The 9,204-nt window shown below is 34.8% G+C and overlaps 1 long non-coding RNA gene across 1 annotated transcript; it reads left to right on the forward strand.

Annotated features, from left to right (window-relative positions):
* The first annotated feature begins 2,487 nt into the window (after positions 1 to 2,487).
* LOC111411464 lies at positions 2,488 to 4,205 on the forward strand. Its single transcript, XR_002705844.1, has 3 exons — positions 2,488 to 2,544; positions 2,944 to 3,066; positions 3,973 to 4,205. It is a non-coding gene; the product is annotated as an uncharacterized LOC111411464 (long non-coding RNA).
* Positions 4,206 to 9,204: the final 4,999 nt, after the last annotated feature.

A 9,204-nucleotide genomic window follows, 5' to 3' on the forward strand; every position in this document is an offset into this window, starting at 1 on the left:
CCTAAACTCTTGGATTAATTTGACTTTCTTGGGTTCGTCAATCTCGTTGTGGGTTTCGTAGTCAACGTTGCTACGGGCTTCGCATCATATATATTTACTTATGAAATATCCACTTACTGAGTTATATGCTCACATTTTTATCACAATTTATCTTCTCAGATAGTAGCCGAGTTGAGCACTACTGGGCCAATTGATCTATCGAGTTGAGCCATAGATTGTCAAGCATTGTATAACTCATCTTATCAGTTTATTAATTCATATTTTGGGATAGACACTTCTTTTGGTCAGAAATTAGTTCCATGTTTTGGGCCTGCTATGTTTTGTATATATTATGCATTTTGGGTACTGTGGTTTATAAATTATTGCAAAGGTTGAATCGCCAGTATTGTATTTGAATAGTTGATATTTTGTGGGCCAGTGTACCCTATTTTAAACTATATGATTATATATTTCAGGTGGTTTTAGTTCATAATTAAGGGAGAACTCTGCCAAATTTTTTACAAAGTATATTACAGTCAAACAGGTCAAAGTTGCCTTGATGGTGGGTTCGGGTCTTAGCTGGTATCTACCATTGGCACACGACACGTGTCGAGTCTATTAGGATCATTCAGGACGGGTCGTGTCAGAGAGAGGACGAAAACCCTAGTTTATTGAGATTAATAGTTGGTTAGCACAGTCAGCATGAGAATTATTTAACATTTTATTACGTACAATTGCGTGAATTTGACGATCACATGGTTAATACAAAGTTGTCGATAACATGAATATCAAGTAATATATTTATCACATTACTCTAAAAATTCAGCAGAACAATCACATCAAACATGCTCGAGACATAAAAATGTCGAAATATTAAGCTTCTCTTTAGCCCCCCATTTTCTAAAATTCATGTTCCTTTAAACTTATTTCCAATCATAGATTTTATGGGATCCATAACTTTTATCAAATTTTTAATCACTCATTTCATTAATTTTTATCAAAATCTATTAAAAATATGATTTTTTTCTAAATCAAACAAGGGCTAATTTACTCTATAGGATCATATACCTGTCAACAATCGTTAAAAATATGATAGCAAATAGCAACGAAATTAGACCGATTATCACTCTGTGGGGCAAGGCACGAAGATAATCATGAACTCCATAGCGGGAGGTGAATATGGATAAGAAGGTTAGAACATTGGTGATAGAAGAGAAAAGTGCAAGAGCATCTGAATGGCGAAGACTAGGAAGGAACTTTCATTGGAGAAATTGGGTATGCCATTGGTATCATTTCCTCCAGGTACTTTGAATGCGGCAGCAAATGCCACTATGGCAACGAGTGATGCTGCAACTGATCTTGCAGTTGCCATTCCTGTCATCCAGTCATTTCGGCACGCTCTTCTTCAAAAATGGTAAATGGTATCTTCCCATCTTCATTCCTCGAAGTTGATTCTTGAGGCGGTCGCTTTCTGCATCAATTTGGAAATTTGGTCGCAGATCAATTTTCATATTCAATGAGGGTGCATAATGGAAAAATTGTCAGTGATTTATAACCTGAAATGGTTCTCGCTGAAAAGATAGAATTTTTCTACCAGTTGAAAAACAATTTTATAGTTATAAGTGCTTCATTATCCCAGTGAATGCATTATGAGAATGAAGGTAAAAATGTTTCCTAAAACTTCAATTAGAAACCCATTCTCAAACATTTTTCTGGATCTCACTACTTCCAAATTCAAGTAGAGGCAAAAACAGGCAACTCTTTTCAGGCCTGAACTTAAACAAAAGACACGTAAATTTTATTGTTTTTACCACAAACCACTGAAGTTCACGCTGCATTTGAAAAATAGCTCCGGAGTCAGTATCAATTCCAGTTTGACGCGGTTTATATCACTCCAAATGCAATATATTGTTCCGTAGTCATCAAGCTTTTGAAAGTTCCACCCTTTCCGTTGCATATTCTTCTCATGAGCTATCTTCAAATTGTTTTCATGACCGTACATTACAGCAACATGAAATACTGAACGCTTCTCTTTATCTACATGATTTATCGCGGTATGATGATAATCTAGAATGAAATTGACTGTCTCTTCTATTCCATACTGTGCCTGTCACACCCCTTATTTTTTTTAGTCAAAGTCAAGGAAAAATATTTGGTCAAAGTCAAAGTCATTAAGGACTTAAGTTGAACAAATAACTTTTGTGGGACTTAAATTGAAATTTCGAGTAATTGAAGGTTATGAAAGATATAATAAAGGAATCCAAGGATTTAGTTTCTATTATGGGAAAAGAAATGGCTAAATGTAATATTGTCTGAAGATGGTGGACTTGCCTTGCAATTATTTAATATTTACTCATTAAATAGCATTTATTTTATGTATTTTCTCATATATTTTGGGGAAAGAGAGATAAGAGTCGAGAGAGACCGAGAGGAGGAGGAGGAGGAGGAGGAGGAGGAGGAAGAAGAAGAAGAAGAAGAAGAAGAAGAAGAAGAAGAGGAGGAGGAGAAGAAGAATTTTCAAGCTATGGTTTTCAAATTCTTCAATTTCTCTTTTGGTTTAGAATGGTAAGTATAAATTTATTGAATTAAATTTTTAAGGGTTATGGAAAATTTGCTTTAATTCAAAGTCTAGCAAGAATTATGTGTTATTGATATGTATTTGATGATTTTTGAAATTCTGCCCAGAAAGGTGTTATTTCTCTCAATGTTTTTGGTGACAGATTTCAATATCAGAAATTGGTGCCAGTTTTCAATATTTTGGAATTATAGTGCTAGTTTTGTTAATCATCTAATTTTGGTGGATTTTTAGTATTAGAACCAAATTAAGTGTTAAATATTTGACGTTTTGGTGTTAAAATAATTTATATAAAGAAGTATATGTTGTTCATGACTCTAAATGGGATTATGAGATTGAAAATAAAATATGTGAAGTTTTCATTGGTAAATTATTATTTCTAATGGTAGGAAAATACTCAAGGCACGCTTGTGAAGGAATATGATTTATTATAGCGAGAGCATGATATCATACTCGGAATTTGAAAGTGATGAGGCAACGAAAATATCGAAACCATGATCGACTATAACTTTGTGAGTGGATATAAAACTTATTTTTCAGAAATAAGTTTTCTTTAAATTTTAAAGTTATTTATTTTATAAAGATGACTTTATAGCATGATTTTCAGAATAAAATGAATTTTATTATCAATTGCTTTTAAAGCTAAATTCAGTTCAATTAAATTATTTTAGTAGCATGTTATATTCTTATTACATGTTTCAGTATAGTTAAAGTTATTTCTAAAAATCACCAGAAAGTACCTAGGTGATTTTACCTCAGTTTGCACTAATGTGAATGTGTTTCCACAGTGTATAACTAGTTATAGTGATTTTACCCGCTCTGCACTATCGTGAATGTATTTCCATAGTGTATGACCAGATTATCAAAGGTCTTTGGAACCCACTCTCATACACACATAGGCTTTGGGCCGTGTACTAGGGTGATTATCCTTTGTGGCAGCTCTGCATACGTATAACCAGATTATCAGATTATCAGCTATCAGATTTGAATGGCTTTGCCTTGTACGTCGAGATTACTCTGTACATGAGTAAGGCTATTCATTGGGTACTTTTTATGGTGTGATTTTTCAATATTTATTCAGTTCTCAGATTTCAGATTATGGAATTCAGTTAATTCAGTTTTCAAAATAAAGTTTTCAGCTTATAGTATTGACCAGTAGCAATATTTCATAGATTTTCAAGAATATCAGATTATTCGTTAACTTTACATCTACTTATCTAGAATTAAGAATAAAGAATTGTATGATGCAATCATGTTTTGGTTTTTAAAAGTGTTACCAGATTTCAGAATTTTTCAAAGATTTAATAAAGCTAGAATTTTCAGAAAATATGTAGAAATGGAAAAAAGTATATTTATTCGCAAATTATCCACTCATTGAGCTATAAGCTCCTATGTCTTTTCACCTTTTTCCTTATCAGATAGCAGCTGAATTGGGCAGTTTTGGAGCTTGTTGTTTCGCCATATTGAGTCACGCATCATAGGTTGTATGACCTACTTTACCAGACTATGTAGTACATATTTCTTTGAGTTATATGTAGTTTATGTCAGAAAAGGTTATCATGAGTTCACTGCATATTTGGTGTCTTTAGTATATTTGAGAAATGTTGGTTGCAAAGAAAGGAAATGTTGATTTGCCGACATTTTATTTGAATAGTTTGTATTTTGAGGGACTGACGTATCCTATTTATATTATAGGTATTGATTTGAGGAAAATTAGTTGTTGTTTAGTGGTTTTAGTTCATATTTCAAGGGGAACTTTGTCAAAATTTTGTTAAAAATATTCTTCAGTCAAGCAAGTCAAGTTGCCTTGGTGGTGGGTCCAACGTTTACCTGGTATCTACCATCGGCGCATGACACGTGTCGAATCCATTAAGGTGATTCGGGACGGGTCGTGTCAGTGCCCCCTAAAAGAAGTGGGTTCCCAAGTTTGGAACAATCATTTTTCATCACAATTGCACATAAGGTTTTTACTAGTTGAAGTGCATGATGATGCTTCAATTTTAGTGCAGGAATGTCCATACTTCGTACTGCATTTGCAACAAATCCCACTTAAAGATTAAATAATCTTTTCGATTTCTCTGTTAAGTTACAGCATATGCATATTCTTACCTAGAACTTTTGCAAACACACTCCAGAGCATGATTTCTATTAATTAGGTGCCTCAAAATTTGGTCAAAGATTGGAAGATTGCGTGTTGTCTTGGTTTAGGAAAGAATCATTAGAGTCAAGTGAAAAAGGAAAGAAATCAATTGCATCCAAAATTAAGGAAATAATATTTGGGTGCCGGATTTCTTTCTTTTATGTGGTTTTTCTTAATTTCCATGTTTTAGCATAGTTTTAGGGTTTGACTCGTGTACTATAAATATGCGGCTCCTCTTTCTGTTTAGTTTAAGCCAAATTGTCGTGTCGTTGTAATTCTCTCCATATTGTTGGGTTTAATAAAATTTATCATTCCTCTACTTAAATTCTCGTTTTCTTCTTACTTTAAATCTTGTTCTTGATATTTCGTGATCTTGTTTATTACTTCAAGTGGTGCTCATTAAATCTCAATTCCTACATTATTGGTCATCGGTCCCAACAAGTGGTATCAGAGCACGGGTTGTAGGTTCTTTGATTTGGTTGAGATTTTTTAAGGATGAATTCGTTGAAGTATGAAATTCCACTGCCGGATCGCAATACAAGATTTTCATTGTGGCAAATAAAGGTGAAGGCTGTGTTGACGCAGATGGATCTTGACGATACTTTGCTAGGTTTTGAGAAGATGCCAGCAAATTTGTCTATAGAGAAGAAACAATAGAGAGATGGAAAGGCTCTGGTACAGATTCATTTTCACTTATCTAACAATATTCTGCAGGATGTCTTGAAGAAAAAATGGTGGCTGCTTTGTGGCTCAAGCTGGAGCAGTTGTGTATGGCAAAGAGTCTGAATAGCAAACTGACTCTAAAGCAGAAGTCGTATTCCCATCGCATGGCGGAAGGAGGGTCATTGTAGGACCATCTTGCTGTGTTCAAGAAGATTGTTGCAGATTTGGAGACGTTGAAGGTAAAATATGATGAAGAGGATCTAGCCTTAATCCTGTTGTGTTCGCTACCCAGTTTTTTTCGTCGTTTCCTGATACTTTATTGTATAGTCGTGAAATGCTGACCATTAAGGAGGTATATGATGCCCTAGTCTCAAAGGAGAAGATGGAGCTGTTGGTTGGAGATCCTGCATCTAGAGGTGGGGATGCTCTGGTTACTCATGGTGATCGACAGAGGGGTAGATCGAAGGTGAGATATAGAAATGTGTATTATTATTACTGCAAGAGGAAATGACACATTAAGAAAGATTGCGATAAGTTATAGGGTAAAGGTGATTCACATGCAAATCATGTGGGACAATCAGGTAACAAGACTAACATTATTAACAATTTTTCGGATGATAGAGACGTAATACTGGCTGTATTTGATGGGGAATCCAAACCTGGGAAGTGGATTTTGGATTCTGCATGTTCATATCATATGTTTCCCAATAGGGTTTTGTTTCAGACATATGAAACGGTGAAGCAAGGTGGAGTTGTTATGGGAAACAACTAATCTTGTCGGGTTGTAGGAATAGGTCGGGTCAGATTGATGCTACAAGATGGGACAGTGAGGTTACTTGATCAGGTTCTCCATGTTTCAGACTTGACAAAGAATCTCATATCGCTGAGTGCCTTGGATGCAAAAGGGTGTAAATTCTCTGGTGGAGGTGGAGTTTTGAAGGTTCAAAAGCGTGTCCTGGTTATATTGGAGGGACGAAGGAAATCCCAGTTATACATCTTGCAAGGGAGCGCAGAACCAGCTCAGAGACACTTGGACAAGTTCAGTACCGTGGTGGACATTCAATTTGGTACAGTACCTCTCGTGTTTGGCTTTGGACCAGTTAAGAACTTTACTCATGGAAGTGTTGATGATTCTGCTTTGCCACCAATTTTAGCAGGTACACTGTGTTCTTATGGTGTCAATGGACTCATGGAGGATAGGTACAGTTTTTGGAGATGTCTGGGATGCCGTAGGGATTATTGAAGGTGATAATATTTGGAAGGGGCCTTCTGATCGTACATTTGGTATGATTTCTGCTACAATGTGTGTTCTTATGGTGCCAATGGACTCATGGAGTGTAGGTATAGTTTTTGGAGATGTCTGGGATGCCGTAGGGATCATTGAAGGTGATAATATTTGCAAGGGGCCTTCTGATCGTGCATTTGGTATGATTTCTGTTACAGTGTGTGCTTCGATCTGTTTGGTCAATAATAATTCCTCGGTGGAATTTTGGGAGCCCGGGATTTGGGTTCGGGTGTCGCTAGTGGACGCCGTGCAGAGGACGATGGTTTTGGTGATGGAGAGTTTGATTACTGTGTTGAGGAGATTGGCTATTCCAATGTAGACGAATTTGAAATTTGAAGTTTTATTTGTTGCACCGGAATTTCGAGTCGAGGTGGAGATTGTTAATTAGGTGCCTCAAAATTTGGTCAAAGATTGAAAGATTGCATATTGTCTTGGTTTAGGAAAGAATCATTAGAGCCAAGTGAAAAAGGAAAGAAATCAATTGCATCCAAAATTAAGGAAATAATATTTGAGTGCTGGATTTCTTTCTTTTACGTGGTTTTTCTTAATTTCCATATTTTAGCCATGTTTTAGGGTTTACCTTGTGTACTATAAATATGTGGCTTTTCTTTCAGTTTAGTTTAAGCCAAATTGCTGTGTCATTGTAATTCTCTTCATATTATCGGGTTTAATAAAATTCATCGTTTCCCTACTTAAATTCTCTTTTTCTTCTTTACTTTAAATCTTGTTCTTGATATTTTATGATCTTGTTTATTACTTCAAGTGGTGCTCGTTAAATCTCAATTCCTACATTGTTGGTCATCGGTCCCAACAATTTGAACACTGCAAAACAAAATAAAACCAACATTGTGATGACCTGAAATAAACTCTATCTAATCATGGAGTGGTATTGAGGAATTCGGTGATTTCATCATACCTTCATACGTTGAAATGTCAGTCCTTCGATTCTGCTTCGTGGGAACATCTATAATAAAAATAATTGATTAAAATCAATTTTACATAGTAGATATGATTTATTTATTCCAAAGAAATAATTAATAGTCATGCAAAAAAGGGTGCGATGACCCAACCCGTAGCCTTTAGAACTACTTCGATTCTAAATAAACCTTGCTCAACTTCTCATACATGTGGAGCATATAAGACATTAATAATAACTGGAAATGCTGACCAGTATTGGAAATATTTATGATTAGCCAATGAATAAGAGAGAGGAAAGGAAACTCACAGGTATGTGTTAACTAATGGATTAAGGACCGCCAATTACTCAAGCGACATCAGGGGCGGATCCAGTCGTTTTGAGTTGTGGGGTTAAAAATTAGAGTCGTGCTACAGGGTCCACATGAATGCCCGCGGCGTTGACACAATACACACACATTGGGTTGAGATTATTTTATTTATGGGGACCTCGCCGAGCATGTGAGGGCGCGATCACTTGCGAGGTCATCTTCGCGGGTTGTGTTTAGATCCAAAAAATTACAAACGTGTAATTTTTTAAAATAATATAATATTTATAAAAATAAGTTAATACGCATTTTGACATCTTGAAAGTGTCTTATAATTCTATCATTATCAATATTGTTAAATGAATTTTGCTACATGTATAGTTTTATTTACCATGTCATTTATGGATATTGAGCTAACGACGAGTAAATCAAATTGGATGTAGGAAGTAAATGAAATTTAAGTTTAATGAAAAAATAATTTGAAAGTAATTTAAATTACATTTAATTTGTAACGATTTAAGAATTTTTGACATCATTTTTAATGTAAAATTTCCTAATAAAATTATATAAATTATATTGAAATAGTTATCGTGAAAAAATAATAAACGTTAATGAAATAATTGATTTTTTTTTAAAGACGAGTTAAACGCCTCTTTTAATACGTACATTTGACACATATTTAACTATTTTCGATATCTATTTGTATCATTCGATAGGACTACGATGTAGTTTTCGAAAAAAACTTCTAGATGATGCAAGTGATTTGTAGATTTGGATAGTGTACGATCATCGACATATTTTAAAAGTTAGCACATTATTGAAATTTTCGAAATACTAATTTGGAATGACCTATTTTGATACATCATAACTTTTGTTATGGTTGATCATTTCGCATACCATTAAAAAGTGAAAAACTAGGCCATAAGCGCTTAGAAATGATATTAAGAATGCAATATTTCAATTTCATTTGGTATGTATGTAAAAAACGAGTTAAAACAACCCTTTTCTGAAAAAAATAAAAATAAAAATTTGTGGGGTCATTTGATCTCATATGACCCCATATGGATTCCCCCTTGAGCGACATCCACATCGGAAACCACCCTGATCACTAGCCATCTGCTCCAAAGGATTGTTATCTCCTTCCCGTGCCAATTTCTCGTTGAATTCAAGTAAATCAACAGTCAAATTTAAATTTTCAGCAGAAAACATTAGCGATTTCATCTCAGAAAAATTACAATTTTCAAGATTATTCTTCCGCATAAAATGATACATCACAAACATCGAGTCCGCATGACCTCCCACGCATTTTGATATTTTAGTTGATCAACAGGTGAGCTAA

Source organism: Olea europaea, chromosome 2 (genome assembly GCF_002742605.1).
Source record: "Olea europaea var. sylvestris chromosome 2, O_europaea_v1, whole genome shotgun sequence".
NCBI lineage: Eukaryota > Viridiplantae > Streptophyta > Magnoliopsida > Lamiales > Oleaceae > Olea > Olea europaea.